Source organism: Balaenoptera borealis (assembly GCF_965194805.1).
Source record: "Balaenoptera borealis genome assembly, chromosome: 11".
NCBI classification, from domain to species: domain Eukaryota; kingdom Metazoa; phylum Chordata; class Mammalia; order Artiodactyla; family Balaenopteridae; genus Balaenoptera; species Balaenoptera borealis.
In genome coordinates, this window is record NC_138868.1 from 44,315,031 (window position 1) to 44,331,871 (window position 16,841).

The 16,841-nt window shown below is 44.8% G+C and overlaps 1 protein-coding gene across 2 annotated transcripts in view; it reads right to left on the bottom strand.

Moving 5' to 3' along the window:
* The window catches only part of PARVA (parvin alpha), a 184,684-nt gene that overhangs the window by 88,531 nt on the left and 79,312 nt on the right, over positions 1–16,841 (bottom strand). The gene's annotated exons all lie outside the window — the stretch shown is intronic.

Genomic DNA, 16,841 nt, shown 5'->3' on the forward strand with positions numbered 1-16,841 from the left:
GGAAACTCTATCTATCCATTGTCCCTGATGGGGCCTTTACATCATGGGCTTTGGTATTAGATTTCTATTGCTGTAGTAACAAAGCACCACACACTTGGTGGCTGAAAACAACACAGATTTATTATCCTTATGGTTTGGTAGGTTAGAAGTCCAACATGGGTCTCACTGGGCTAAAATCAAGGCATTGGCAGGGCATGTTCTTTTCTGGAGGCTCTGGGGGAGAATCCATTTTCTTGCCTTTTCTGGCTTCTGGCGGCCACCTGCATTCCTTGGCTTGTGGCCCCCTTCCTCCATCTTCAAAGCCAGCAATGGGGGGTGAAAATCCTTTTCACATTGCAGTACTCTGACCTCCTCTTCTGCCTTCCTCTTCCACTTTTAAGTACCCTATGACTACACTGGGCCACTTGGATGATCCAGGACAACCTCCCTATTTTAGAGTCAGCTGATGAGCAGCCATAATTCTATCTGCAACCTTAATTTCCCTTTGCCATGTAAGCTAACATATTCACAGATTCCAGGGATTGGGATATGGATTTCTTTGGGAGGCCATTATCCTGCCTATAACAGGTTTCTGGGTTAAGGGGACCCTTGGTTAAGGGGTTCTGTTCTCAATACTCACCCCTGCCTACCACATGTGGGTTCACTTTTCTTCTGGGTGAGACTGTCAAAAGGAAATGCAAAATCCCAACCCCCACCATCCCAGCCCTTAAACCAGAGGAGTTTTACTACGTTTAACTAAAAGGATACTTATTTCAGCAGCCTTAACATAAAGCATCAGGTAAACATGGGAGCCAGCTCGTAGTGGCCTCAGCAGACTGTCAGGGTCTCCCCACGCTCCCCTCTACTTGACACAGCTCTTTAGTCACCAGAGTCTGACCTCCGGCCTTGGAGTACAGCCAGAAAAGGGAACTTAGAGGCTGGTGTTGTGATGGGAGCTGACAGGGGGATCTATAGTCCTGAGTCTTAAAGTTCCCACCAGCGTCTTAGTTTTGGTCAGTTTTATAATCTCTGCAGAGCTGGAAGGCTGCCAGGCAAATGGCCCCTGGACATTAATTCATTGTTCAGCCACCAATGATTCAGTTGCCCTCCAACTGCAAGTAAGCACGGAGGGAGATGGATGAACTATTGGCTAGCTTTGGGGAGTTGAAACTGTCTGAACTGAAACATTGGTGAGGTCTCAAGTAAGTCATGGGAATTGAAAACAGTGCACAGGCACAGAGGGCCCAGCATCAAATACATCACCATTCTTTCTCTTTTGCCAAAGCCATGTCCGTTCTCTCTTTAGATCTAGAACCAGAACCATTTTCTTGATTTTAAAGGTCTGTTCTTACTTAAGCAGAAAGTGGTGTGGGTATGCCATCCTGGGAGTTTATAATGGAAAACACCAAGCTGTTGTGCATGCGTGTGCATCTGTGTGCATCCATGTACCCTAAGCGCTGGTAACAGCCTTGGGGAGACTACAGAAATTGACCTGGTATGTTGGCTAATTACATGTGAGGTGTGGGTACAATGAGCGACCCAGGACAGCCAGGGTGGAACCGGCACTGCTTATCTCTTTCTTTCATAAGCATGTGTGGGCATCTCTGGTGCCAGGGGCTGGGCCAGGAGCTGTGAATACAATGACAAACAAGTACTTCCCTTCTGGGGTCAGTAGATCCCTGAAGAGCAGCTACCTGTGGTGGCCACGAGAGACCAGTACAGGGCCAGGCACCTGCTACACACTCAGTAAGTGCTCAGAGGATGCTTTAGTTGGGGGAGGAGGGGGAAGAGGTACACACAAACTGAAATGCAATATGATAAGGTCCTCCACGCAGTCCTGAACCAAGTCCTGAGAGCAGAGCATCCTTCTAAGGTGGAGGGAGCAACAGAGGAACACATGGGATAAGCAGAGGCCATGGGAAGGCCAGTAGGGCTCCAGGCACCCAGGGCAGCCTCTGCACCTCACTTGCTCTTATCTCTGTGTATCGCTGGAGTCAAGTTTCTTCATTTCTTTCTCTGTGGCTCTTTGACCTTCATATCTATATCCTTCTTATTTATTAATCCTGAACAAGCCAGTCCTTTATTTTTGCAGTGGCCCAAGGCTGCTTAATAAGTGCACATCGAGTACCAGTCCAGTGGAATTCCCAAGTGGTGGCCTCCGCTGAAACAAGGGCTCTGGGTAGGGGTGTGGTCAGTGAGTGACCATGGCATTGTTGTGTTTTGTTTGGATCAGTTCACTGGTGGGCTAATTCTGGATTTGTCTGAAGGTCAGTCAGTGGTTTGTCCTGAAGGAGCACTGTTGGTGGAAACTCTCTCTTGAATGGACGACGATGATGATGCCCGTGAGAGAACACATACTTGCGCTGCACTTCCTTTGTACCACGCATGCAGATGTGGCTCCTTTTTTAAAAAACATATATCAACTCATTTAATCTTCCCAACAATCCAGTGAGTAGGTACTATGATTATCCCCATTTTACAGATGAGGAAAATGAGGCCCAGAGAGGTTATGTAACCTGAGCAAGGCCACACAGCTAGAAAGTGGAACCCAGATTTGATACTAGGCCAGCTGGCTCCAGAGTTCATATCCTTAACACTACACTGTATGTTGTCCCAGTTTTATGTAACAATGGTTTTTTTTTAATATGAAAACATCTAAAACATGGTCACTTCTACATTCCCATGTAAAACCAGGAGAAAGTTCCATGGGGAGTAATCTTGTGTATGCTGAGCCCTACAGGTTGTCTGGTCACTCTGTGGAGGCTCAGTTTCTATGAGGACAGATGAAAAGGGAAGTGACATTTGAGGAGTATTTTTGTTTTAAATAACAGGTTGACTTATTTCTGGCTAGAAAAGAAAAACCTGCTCATTTAAGAGAACTTTGAAAATATTAAAAAACTGAGAAAATAATCCTACTGCTTAGAGATAATGTTATATTTTCTTAAGCTTTTCTATGTTTTACATACACACATACACACACATATTGGGTACATAGTTCTATGGCCTGCTTTTATAGTATCAGATAATCTCATTATATTTCCTCGTGCCATCAAAAATATCCCTTTAACTGGCTCTCTCAACCTCTGCTGAAGGTACGCACATACGTTTACTTAACCATTCCATAACTGTTGGACATTTAGGTGGTTTCCAGTCCTGGGGGGAGGCAGCTGAGTCCGGAGGGTTGAGTCATTCGCCAGCTTTGCGGGGGGAGGGGGAGGGGCGCTCAGGCACCGGGACCGGCAAGTGCAGAATGTGGGGTCTCTGGGGAACCAGATGACAGCCCAACGCGAGGGTCAGGCCACAGGCTATTTGCTCTCTTTCATGGATGAGGAAGCTAAAGTTCAGAAAGTTTAGGAGACTTCCCTGAGCAGTTCCCTAGAAGAAGATTCTACCGGTTAGCCATCTCCTTTCCCCAGTGTCTTAGTTTGAAGTCATTTGCAAGCGGGAAGAAATCCCAGGGAAAGGAGGGGTGAGGAGAGAGATGCAGAGATGTAGAGGAGCCAGTGAGGGGGGTACACGTTACTGAGCCTGTGACCTGTGGGCAAGTGACCCAGTGTCCCCAGGAGACTTCCCCATTACTGAGGTGACCCCCGGGTGCTACTCTCCACACTTCCAGGCCACGCTGGGTGTGGACTGAGGGGGCTTCTGAAGCCAGAGCCCTGGGACAGAAAAGTGGAGGTGTCAGATTAAGGGGGGAGCCCTCTGTGTGCACCAAACCGTCTACCAAGCCGGGATGAAACAGGAGGTGACTGGGGGTTCTGTGTTCAGTGCAAAAGCATCTGCCATGCTCACCCAGGGATTTGGGGACCAGGATCTGCCACCCCTTCCCCTAGGAGACAATTCTCAGGAGACTGGGAAGGAGTTAAGAGGGTACATTTTTGGCAACATATCTGGGAGGGGAACATACTCTTGTTCTCCAAGGAAGAAGCAAACCAGAATGGATGTGCTGCAGAATTCCGTTCTTCTTATTATGACACTAGACCAGTGCCATTCAAAATAAACACTCCCTGAGTCCCGACTGTGACATGCCCACGCTGGAGATTCAGAGCTGAGCAGGAAGCGAGCTCTGCCCCTGACCCGGCTCAGGTCTGCCCTGAGAGGAGGCCGGTACCGCGGCTGGGCAGGTTGCTTCCATCAGGGTACGAGGCCATCCCGAGGAAACTTCTAGGGGGCAGGGGAAAGGATGTACCCTGTGCTGAAATGCTGCACAGGCCAGGCCATGTGCTGAAGGTTTCCATTCATTATTCATCCTCTCCACCCTTTCCGGAGGAGAGATGCCCTCTTTTCGGGACGGAGCTGAAGTTTTGGAACTAGTTCATCGCCACACCATTATGATCATGGTGCTGAGGGAAGTCTATGACTCTTTCATCTGATGCAATGGGGCCCTGTAAAATGTGCTCACGCCCTTCCTCCCAGTCTTAAGTACTGATTGAGCACCTGCTGTATGCCACACGCTATTCTAGAGAAGAACGAACCCTTGCCCTAGGAGCGTGCAGTCACGAACACCAGAGTCTTCGTGGGCTGAGGGCCAACACAGGCATGGCTCTGGGCGATGAGGGAGACCAGGCTAGTCTTGCACTGCCAGAAGGGACCAGGGACGGCTTCATGGAGAAGGCGGCACCAGACCCTTCCATGGACAGATCTCTGCTCTTCTCTCCATCTCACTTAGCACGGTTTATAATTATCCATCTGTGCGCGTATCTGAAGAACCCCGGTGTCCTCCACTATTTTGAATATGCCAAGAGGACTAAGCCTTGCCCACCACTGCACGGCCAGCACCTGCCACACCATGGGTGCTTCACGCATATTTCTGGAGTGAATGCACAGTGCGGCCATGCTGGGCCCCGAGCAGTGCCCCCTTCCAGCAGAGTCCCACAGCCAAATGACAGCTCCACTTTCTACGTCACAGCCAGACAGGAATCTTGGGTGGGTCTGGGCTTTAAGAAGAGAAGGATAAGGAACTGGAGGCAGCAAACGAGGGAGCAAAGAAGGCCAGCGGGTCCGAGACCTTCAGGTAGAAGCATTTTTGCTTATCATCTAGGCCTCCTCAGCATTATGACTAAGTCCTATCCCAGAGCAGACATCTGTGACCATTGCCCTGGAAGCAGTGGCAAAATGCTGTGGGTAGCTGTGCATCACAAGAGTTATTGCAGCTCCCCGTTTTTTTTTTTTTCTAAACCAACAATCCATGTTGACAGCAATTCTGTATAGAGAACCTATTAAAAGAAATTATAGTAAATCAGAGATGCTTAAACTCTCTGTCTGGTGTTGTGATTGCCTGCCCGACACTTCCACTGTAACTTCCTTTTGTACAACCTTCCATTTGATTCAATTCCACGGATAATTATTGAGTCTTGACTACGTGCAAGGCGATGCATTGGGAGCCTCATGCCCGTTGCAACTTCCAGGCCCAGAGCATAATTTAACTTATGGACAAAAATAAACATGTTCAACGGAAGCAGAGAGTGACAGAGGCCATAAGAAACTGTACAGACCATTTCAGAGAAGATAACATTTTATCCACGTGAGCAAGCACAGGATAGCTGGTACCACACACTCATTCATTTGTTTAAGTATACATTGAACAGTATTGCTGAGCAACTTTCCTGGGTCAGGCACTGTGCTGGGTCTGGGGTCAAAGGGATGAATAAGACCCAGACCCAGAGTCCGGCACAGTCCCTTAGGGGAGCCAAAGCAGCATCACTGAACTCATCTGGAGGTGGAAGTCAGGGAGGGCTTCTCAAAGGAGATGCTTCAATTGTTTCTTAAACGAGAAGTAGGAGTTCACCAGGTGCAAAGGGAGCAAGACATGTAAAACAGCTGGAGACATGAGGACAGGCACATTTTCAGGAAGACTGCTGGAGAGGAATGAGTCTGCGAGGTGTTAGAGATTTAATCCAAGAGCCAGAACATACAAAGTGTGAATTTGTTCCTGAAAGCAATGGGGAACCACTGTAGGATAAGCAAAGCAGAGTTTTGCAAGTTTGCAGAAGGGCTCGGGAAAGATTCCTTAGTGGATCCGTCCAAGTAGAAGTTCTCCTGGGATATACCACCATGACAAGGCAATCTGAGCTGGCCTGGGCTCTGGAGAAAGGTAGACCTTGAGTAAATCCCAGCTCTGCCTCTTATTTAACTTTTCTTCCCCTCTGAAATGGGAAACATAATTCTTAGCTCACGGGTTTGGAATGAAGCTTAGATGACATAACATATGAAATGCCCAGCATAGTAGGACATGCCTCAGTGAGCATTCAGTAACCGTTAGCCCACCCTTCCCCACCTTTCCCAGTGTGTGCCTAGTGACATGTATAAGCCCTGGGAGAGAGAGGGACTGCTCAGAGATGATCTCGTGAAATAAGCATGACTTTGGCAAGCCAGCAGAGCTCAAGAACAAAGTTGGAGGAGACTTTTAAGAAATTATGATCTATCCCCTTGTCTTGGGCTGATAAAGAGAGACAGGATTGTGAAAGAGGCAGTAGAAAAAGGCCCACAAAATGCTTCACAATGCAGAGGGATGTTTCGGGTCAAGTGGCATGGTGAGAGCACCCAGGCAGGTTAGAGAAGGAATATTTTGTGGGTGTTATAGAGCCTGGGAGGTGGCCTGGAGGCAAGGTGAAGGCCGGATGGAGATGGCAGAGGGGGTGACAGCCGTTGTGGTTTTAACGAGTGGTGGTGTTGCTGGTAGTGGTGACTGTGGTTTGGATGGATTTTCAGAGGTGGAAAAAAAATGGTGTTCAACACCTAAAGCACCTGGATTGTGGCCTCTAAATAATAATGCCATTACCTATAAAATGAATCAGGGTGCCTTGGAGAAATGGCCGATTCTAGCTCTGAGGCAGAAAACATATAAGATGAGCCTGGAACATCTTATTGCTAGAAACCAGTTAGGTATGAATTTCTACTAGATTAGGATCACATCAAAGAGGCTTCCACTGGCCAAAGGCGGAAAAATTTGAGCATCAATAAAGATAAAAATTGCAATGGGTTCAAATGCATCAAGTATAGTGAAATCCATGAGTTAATAATGATACAGAAAAACAAAACAAAACACCTCTCTAGCCACCTCTGGAGGATGCTAGGAAACCCATTCATTTTAAAAACTGGTAAATACAGTGAAAATATCTGACGTTTATCCTATGTTTCTAAAGCAAACTGTACCTGTGTCAATCAAATACTTAATGAGGCAATGTTTATAAAGCATTTCAGCTAATAGATGATGATGGAATAAATGAATTAGAACATAACTATTTGGAAACCCCTAATGAATGAAGGTTTCTAGGTATGATCACCAATGGCTCCTGACAAATGAGTGACAACCAGATGTAATGCCTCTCCTTGCCCCCACCCGCAAAGAGACACACCACCATCAGTTCTAGATCTACCTCCCAATTTTCAGGAGATGCAGGGGACAGAGGAACATGTTAGCTGACACCATCAAGATACAATTAGCAAAATCTAGACTGTGGGAACTCAATCAGTTTCTTCAACAAATTTTTTTCAAGGAATAAAAGAGATCTGGGATCATATCCATCAACTGCAATGCATGGGGCTTATTTTCATCTTGATTCCAACAAACTGTAAAAATAATAAATGAAATGATCGAAATTATGAGACTGAATAGCTGAAGATATTAAGGAATTATTGCATTTTAATCTACATGTAATATAATTATCGTTGTTTCTTTAAAATCCTTCTCTTTAAGAGCGATAACTGAAATATATATACTGAAATGATATATCTGGGATTATCTTCCGGCAGGGGCTGAGGGTCAGATGGGAGGTATACATGAAACAAGATCGGCTGTGGATTAACCCTTGTTGAAGTGGGTGATGGGTTCATGGGGGTGTACCACACTATTCTTTCTACTTATATATATGTTAGAAGTTTTCTATAGTGAGAAGTTCTTGTTTTCCTTTTTTTTTTTTTTTTTCCTTATGGTACTTAAGAAGTAGAAGGAAACCACAGGCTTGTTTCATAAAATAAGGAGGCAGATCAGGGCAAGCAACTAAGAATAAGGTCAATCTGGAAACAAAAAATGGAACTAATATGGCAAGCATAAATTAACATTCTTAATGTGTAACGACTTCATTATAAAAATCCATAAAAACAGTCTATCAAAGCCCCTACGGAAATTTAATAAAATACATTTCATGGCAATTTATATAAAGAAAAAAATATATAATTATCTAGTAAGTATAGGGGAAAATATTCCTCTTCATTGGTCTACGCAAGTAAGTGAAACAACAATGAAATGCCTCTCAGCGTCGTCCTGGACCTTCTCTCTCCATCTCGTCCTTCCCCCCTTGTCTGCTCCACCCACTGCCCCAGTCCATCAAAGGGAAACACCAGCTCTGCCCTGGAGCATCCCCGGGTCAGCTGAAACTTCAGGATCCCTCAGTCTCCTTCTTTCCCCTCAAGAGTTGCTGGCTGGGACCTTTAACACAAGTACTTTCCCGGAGGGTGCAAATGAGTGACTTTGGGGTTCACTGACTCATCAATCAGCTGTGAACCTGTGATACAAGCACCGTGGGCCCCGGGAAGAAGCCAGGTCCTCCCTACACATCTTCAGGGGAGCCAAGGAAACTGACTCACCACAGCCATCCCTCAGCCTCCCGCGTGACTAAAAGTTGCTCACAGCCACCCTTTTTACTCCTTTATTAGTTGCGGTCTTTTCAGAAGCTGGATCAAAGAGCCCAAATTGATGTAACCTTTAACCTGTCAAAAGCTATGGGGTGGCATTTCAGCCCAGACATAAACCCAAACGTGAATTTTCAAGCCATGTTTAATCTGGGTGGAAACCGAGTGGAAAGTCTTGCCGAGAACTCGCATGCACATCAATCAAACCCATTTCAGTTCTTACCTTTATCTACCTATTCCAAACTATTGGGGGGGAATTGCAAAGGCCCATTAGGCATTACTGATTATGAGCTCTTAAAGTAAGAAATTTGTCCAGTTCCTATTACTGTCACTAATGAGAATTACAACACCCTCTCTGCTCCAGCTATGGAGCAGAGCTGCCTGTTAGGTCTCAGGAAAAGCATTCAGCAGGCTAATAGCTCACGGAAGCCAAAAGCTTCTCGCTACACTTTCAGAACGCATGCTTAGGTTTACCTTTACCTAGGAGCAGAGAACAGCAAGCAGTAAAATGAGGTCGATCTTTTCTTTCAAAAGTCCTTTACTCCTGTATTTCTGTGTTCATCCTCATCTCCTCCCCCCCAACCCCTAAACATCTTACACACACACACACACACACACACACGTGCACACGCACACACACACACACACCCATCCCTCCAGAGCTATCTCTAACAACAGAGCTAGGCTAATGCAGGCCAGGTTGACACTAAAAACCTTCAGAGGCAAGAGGAGGGGCATCTACCATCTCAGAAGCCCAAACATGGGAGATGCACCAGGAACTGGCCAGGGCACCCCCAACAGAGAACCTCCCCTACCACAGCACGTCCAACTTCGTCCAGGCTCTGACCCACCTTTAGGGCAAAATGCCCCGCAGCCCATGGTCTAGGGTTTCAGCCACGATCATGGTATCTTCTGCCCAGAGCTGAGCCCTCCCTGCGGTAGCCCACAACCCTCTGATTTCAGGCCAGTTTTCAGAGGTCCGGAGGTCTACGGAGCTATAGGATCTTTTCAACCGTTTCCCGAGGAGAAGGCTGCCTGCTCAACACAACTCTCAGCTCAGCACATCGGTTGAGAACAAGTGGCTGCCTATATAATTTAATATGATGCCACATGGGACTCGCAGACCTGCTGCAAAGCAAACAGGATTCTAGCGCTTGCCTCTTGGCAACTGGAAATCTGGAGTGGCTGCTTGTTTCTGTTCAGGCTGGGTATACACCTCAGACAGAGATGGGCAGGGTGTTTTCAAGGGGTTGATGCTGGGGCTGCTGAGAAGTGAGTCTCATCTGGCGGATCTGAAATTTCTTCCTCTGCCACAGACTCAAAGTCATAAGTCATAAGCAGAGGCAAGATGTGAGTACAGCTGGGTGACCCCAAGCAGCCCTGGACACAGCCTGAGGGCCATGCTGTGCCTTCAAGCCTTGTCTCAGCTGTGGTGAGGGAACCCATCCTTTCAGGAAAGATAACCTAAACCCACAGTTAGGTAATAAAATGGGAAGTTATCTACATATACATTTCCAGGCATGAACTTATCAGCTTAGGCATCTGTTAAGGCCAAGAAGAAAACGTTCTTGTATTTGAATATTTGTCACCACGGCGCATTGGGTTTGTTGGCTGGTTGGTTGAAGGCAAAGCCCTGGTGGGGAGCGGCGGGGAAAGCCCTGGTACTGTGCACCTGTTGCACTCATGAATGAAGCAGGGAGGTGACCCAGCACTGGCACCTCCTCAGATGCTGGGACCAGTTCATCTGTGCCCTGGTGGAGTACTGAGAGACTCAGGACTGGTTCCCAAAATGCCAGAGCGTGGGGCATCAGCAGGGATGCCCAGTGCTGTAATCAGTCATCCAGAACTCTGCGCCCAAATCGTCCTGCCCCAGGGGTGGGGAGCAGGCCGGCAGCTCCAGGTGACGAATGAGTTCGCTGCTGTTGTTGTTGTTTTGGGGGGTGAGGTGGCAGGAGGCTATCTGGGGTACTTTTTCCTTTTGGAAAAGGGTAATACTCTAAGGTCCAACTGACCACCTAAAAACCCCGGAAGGAGAAATCCTGGGATGTAATTACTATGCTACCCACGATCATTTGAAAACGGAGCCTTTTCATAAACATCAGCTTTATGCTTATCATCCAAGAAGGACCATATTCTTCAAATAGCTAACACCTAAAAGGCACAAAGTATGCAAATTTGACTAACATTTTTTGATTAATAATTACTATGTGGCTGGCATTAAGTCAACCGTGCACGCATTATCTCATTTAATCTATGGGATGCAGAATTCATAAAAGTGAATTTATGTCATACCTGATGCCTAACGCATCAGAATATGTAAAAGAGAAGTCCAGAAATAGCACTGCAGGACTAGACTAAAAGGTTTTGATTCACAGCAAAGGAAATTTAATTAAACCATGTAATGTCCATTACTGTCATTCATAATCATATTATACCTCCGCGAAATAATACAGATATAAAAGTCTAGAGTTACCTGCATGTTTGATGTAAATAGGATAAAATTATCTAAGTTCTGAAAATATCCAGATATCAGAAGGAAAAAGAAGTATCTCTACCTAGCGTCATGTGTCATCAAATTTCATTAGGTAGGGACATGAATATCTAGCCACAAGAAAGCCCATCTCTCCTCTGAGAGCAGGTTGTAAAAACTTCCAAAGGTGCCTGAAAATCTTGGGTTTAACACAGTCACGATTTTTTTTTTTTTTTTTTTTTTAGCTCCTATAAACAATCATACGCTCCTGTTTGTTTTGACAAGGCTCAGGAGAGGCCAGACAGCGGATACTCTCAGCCCATCCCCAACACTTTTTGGACTCTATATGGTGATAAGGACCAGATCCTTTCACAGGGCAGCTTTGAGGTCCAGTGGAGGGAAAGAATCATGGGAAAGCTCCAGGGAAGAGAAAACATGGCACAGTTGCCAAGCCACAGCTAGGTCTCAACAGGTCCATCTATGGGCATCGAACACTCTGCCACTTCATTCCCTTGTCCCTTAATCTCTTTCGGAGTGCGCACTATTGCCAGACCTAAAGCTGAACAGTGGAACCACTCGGGGAGCAAGGGAGAAGTAAGATGCTTGCATTCTTAGGATTATAGTATAGTGGGGGAGATGAACACTAATTTTAAAAACATACACATTCATAAAAACAAGGCAAGTTCCACCGAGACAGTTTCTGCAAATCTGAAATGCGTCTTATAAGACTTCTATTCCATGAGGTCCTGGCAAAGATGAAATAAAATATACAAAGCCCTTGGCTTAATAAAAATTAATAAAAATTCTACTGCTACTAGGATTACTATTCTTACTACTAGTGAGTGGCTTCACCAGCTACTAGCTGTGTGACCTTGGGTAAGTTACTTAATTTTCTCATGTTTCAGGTCTCCCATTTGTAAAACGGGATAACAATAATTCCTAACAAAAAAGATTAAATGAGCTAATATGTAGAAAGTGTTTGGAACAATGCCTGGTACACAGTAAGAAACTGATAAATGTTAGCTGCTAGTGGTGATTATTATTTTGCCAGAATCGAAGACACCACGTCAGCTCATAACATGCTTACAATCTAGCCCAGGGTTTCTCACCAGAGGCACTATTGATGTTTTGGACTGGATAAGTCTTTGTTGTGGGGCTGGCCTGTGCTTTGTAGGGTGCTCCGTAGAATCTTGGCCGTAATCTACCCAGGATGCCAAGAGCATCTGCCCCCCCCCCCGCCCCCAGTCCTGACAACCAAAAATGTCTCCAGACATTGCCTAATGTCCTCTGGGAGGAAAAATCGCCCCATAAAAAAAACCACTGGTCTAGCTGGAAAGTATAATGCACCGAGAGGAAGGGAGACAATGCAGAGCTAGCATCTGTGGTCATGAGGAAAAGAGCAAGGGTAAGTCCACGAGGGAGCCCTTCAACAGAAAGTCAGGGAGGGCTGCTTCCAAGAGGGGGCTGTAAACGGCGCTTCATGGCCATCTTGAATCTGTGTCCCTTTTGCTAAACATAAAATTTGCTTTAGCGAGATTTCAGATTTCAAAACGAATTAAACATCATGACTAAACCCAAATTACAGCAACTATAATATACTGAAGATAATTTTCCATTACCTACAGTTCCCTCCTCTCGCCAAAATCCTGATAGAGCTTCTTGGCTAAATGTTACCCACACGGATTTAGATAAGCTGGGGAGAGAAAAAAAGGGAAAGAAACAGGGAAAGGGAACCTTCTAGGTCACCCCTGGAGAACTCAGGAGCAATGTCCACTGACATCTGTGGAGATGAGCCCAAAGTTTAACCAAGAGGCAGCAAGTGAGTCCGCTTTCAAGAAGAATAGTGTTTGGCCCACACTGGCTCCCAGCTGCTGCATACCATCCCAACCCCATGACTCAGACCAGCTGACCCTCATCTGTAACTCAGTCTTGCCCCAGTTCCTAGGATTCCAACTTGACCTGAGACTGTCCTGGGCTCAACAGCATTATCATCTGACTCCAAAACAGTGCTTCATTCCAGTACCAGATGGAGTTTGTTACCTAGACCATTATCAAAGTTCTTATTATTGACCTTCTGCCTTGGTCCCTGTTGATGAATCCCTGTCCAAGAATCTGCCTGGCACCCCATCCCAGAGCCCTGCCCAAGTACCCCTACCCAGTGTCTGGGGCTAAAAGTGTCCCAAGGCTACCATCTGCTTTTCTACACATCTGAGCATTGTTCCCCCAAGTTCCTGTTGCTGTGCTCCGTCTACCCATTGGGACATCCTACTGCTTCGTTTTGGACACTTCTTTGTTGCTGTTGATTTTGGGGGACGGTGACCAGAGATTACTGTATCCCATGCTGGACAGACTGCGTCTTCACTGTTAGCATGTGGACCAGTAATCCGAGTGCAATCCTTTCCCCGAGGAAGAGTCAGATCCAAGTCCCAGCCCTTTCTGCCTTCCTCCTTCTTTTGTTGGTACCTGGCCATGCCCCAATATGACCAAGGGAGATCACATTCTCTGTGTTTGGTTATCTCTGTTGTGTGGTAAGTGAATCAGGCTGTTGCTCTGTACATGTGACTCAATTACAATGTATATACATGATAAACCAAGTACCTCCTGTATGCAAGATACCCTATCGGGTGAGAGAAGGGGAAGAGAACTAATGCTTATTGAAGGTGTATTCTGTACCATACATTCATTTACATGCTTTACAAGGTTATTTAATTTTAACTCACAGCCACTCCAAGAGGTAGAGACCATCATTAACAGTTTCTGTATCAGGAAGAGAGGCAATGAGGCATCAGTTAGGATCAGAACAGTGGTCCAGCTGACTTCAAAACTTATGCTCATTCCTTGACAACCAGGAGTGGTCTTTTTGATGGGTAACTGAAACCCTATGGGGTTTCTATCCTTTCTTTCTTTTTTTTTTTTTTTTTGCCTTTTATGAATTTTCATAATATATATGGCATCTACTTTCGGGATTAGTGACTGAACTCATAGCACTCACACAAACTGTCCTTGGCCTCCTCTCTCAGTTTTTTTCTGCTATGAGAATTCAGGTTTCAAGTGCTTTCCTCGAGGTTACACAGAAAATGAAATGTGGAATTTCCATGAACACTCTCAAGGGGTCTGCGTACAAGAACTTATTACACCTTTATGGGAGCCACTATCCCAGTGAGCAAGGTACCAGTGGGACCTGGGTTTGCCAGAGGAAGTCAATTCACCCAAGCAGACTGGGACACCACCTACAGGGCTCGGGGTTCAGCAGTGTGCCTTGGTCCCTCTCTCCCTGTTGCCAGAGATCAAGGAGTCGGCTACACATTAGCTGCAGGTTTACAGGAGGAACGTGGGGATTGGCATTTGTAAGTTTCACATTTGCACAATGAACTCCCTACCCTGCTCCCTTTTTTTTTTTTTGAATTTTATTTTATTTCTTTTTTTATACAGCAGGTTCTTATTAGTTATCCATTTTATACATATTAGTGTATATATGTCAACCCCAATCTCCCAATTCATCCCACCCACAACCCCCCTGCCACTTTCCCCCCTTGGTGTCCATACGTTTATTCTCTACATCTGTGTCTCTACCCGCTCCCTTATTTTTAACAGATTAGCATTTAAGGCTTTAAAAATACCACAGAAATATACACTAGAGATTGACTCGCTTTTCTTCCTGCAGTGGGGGGTAGTAACTAGATTGATCTTTATATGGATAAACCTGAAGCGACTTCATGGTTGAGTTTAAATGGTTATGTTTGAGGATTTGAGTACCACATAGAAGGAATCTCATCACCTGTCAGAACCAGGTGTGTGGGTATTCATGGGTCATATTCAGGAGGGAGAGAAAAGAGACGGACAACAGAGGGTTCCACAGCCGAGGAATACAACGCTAAATAGGAAGCAGCTACCCCTCCTGTACGGAGATCCATTTAAAGAAGCAACCAGCATCACCCCTGACACTTAATCTACAAACCTATAGGAGTAAGACCGTGTTCTTACTTTTCTCATTATTTTTATGGTAAACCGGGCTACATTTAGAATGTCTAAAACCAGCAATAATGAACAATGAGCCAGAAACCACAGAATACACTTTTACCTTAGAAAACTGATGAACTGCACATTTTAGACTCCTATCTGATCCTTACAATTGGACAAAACTAGCTTTCACATGACTACATCATTACTGCCAGAGTTTTATTGTACTTCTTTGAAGCTTATCATTTTTAAATACACCTTCCCTCATGTTTACAAAGTGAACATATTTGATATTTTAATAGTATAATACTTATTTATCCTAGACTATTATATTTAAATCATCACAAAATTGTTGGTAAATTGGGTTGTCTCAGTGTAGGTAAAACTATATACGTGTGTGTGTGTGTGTGTGTGTGTGTGTGTGTAGATATACAGTTGACCCTTGAACAACATGGCAATTAGAGGTATCCACCTTCTGCTTAGTCAAAAATTGAATATAACTTTACAGTCAGCCCTTGGTATTTGTAGTTTTGCATCTGTGGATTCGACTTACTGCATGTAGTTCTGCAGTACATATTTATTGAAAAAAATCTGCATATGAGTGAACCCATGCAGTTCAAACCCATGTTGTTCAAGGGTATATATATAGTATACTTTTTTTTTCTAATGTTATTTCCTTGGGATATATTTCCAAAGGTGGAATTGTTGAGTCAGAGTCAAGGATTGCTTTTGTGATCTATTTTACATATCATCATACTGTTCTCTAGGAAGAGAAAAAAAAAAGATAATTTTTAATGCCTTCTGCAAAGTATATGTTCCCACAAAGCCCTGTTCATGTTACATTTTATAGCTGTTATTTATTTTTGATAATGTAAATAGGTGTGATATGGTAACTCGTAGTTGTTTTAACTTGAATATGTTAAATGACCTCCCTGGGATTTGTTTACAGTGAATGTTTCTCTTGTGTGAATTATCTACTCATATCCTTTGACCATCTGTCCAATGAAGTCTTGATTGTGCCCTTTAAGATTTATATAAAACTCCCCAAAGTGTCTGGATGGTAAGTTTTAGCTGTTATGTTTATTGTGACTACTTCCCCAATCTGTTGCTTCTCTTGTTACCTTTTAGTTTTGTTGATTTTCTTTGTACAAAAAAAGAAAAAAAGGTGATTTTTTTAAAAATGTAATTGAAGCCATCAAACTTGTCACTGATAATTTCTTCAATTGCTTCAACAGTCAGAAAATTGTCTTTTCTCAACAATTGGGATAAGTATACCATTAAAAAAATTAGCTCTTTAAACCATCTGGCATTTGTTGTGGTATAGGGATACAGTGACCATATTTTCTGAATCAAAAATTGGAACATGCGATCTGACAAGTGCCAGTATTCTTTTGGGCAAAATGGGACAGAATATTTGAAATTGAGACTGTCTTGGAAAATTGAGGACATATGGCCCCCGTATGTATGGAGCAAGCTGTTATTTTAAAGGTATAGTGCCAGACCCTATTTTCTCAGCTCCTGTCAACTCTCAACAACAGAGGTTTTTATAGCCTGAGGCTTACCTCACCCGAATCCTGAGCCTCGCTTTACTAGGGCAGATAGGATATTGGTAGTGCCAGTTCCCTCAGAAGGAAGGATCCAGAACTGGTTATGCTGCAAAAGCCTACTGTTGGCCCCTCCAGATCCATCGTTCCCCACCCTCTCCCTGCCCAGGAATGGCTGCATTAGTGGGCACACTTGCCTTCTGCCTTCAGCAGATTAGACCAATGGGAAGTGGCCCAGGAATGCCAGGAGAGAG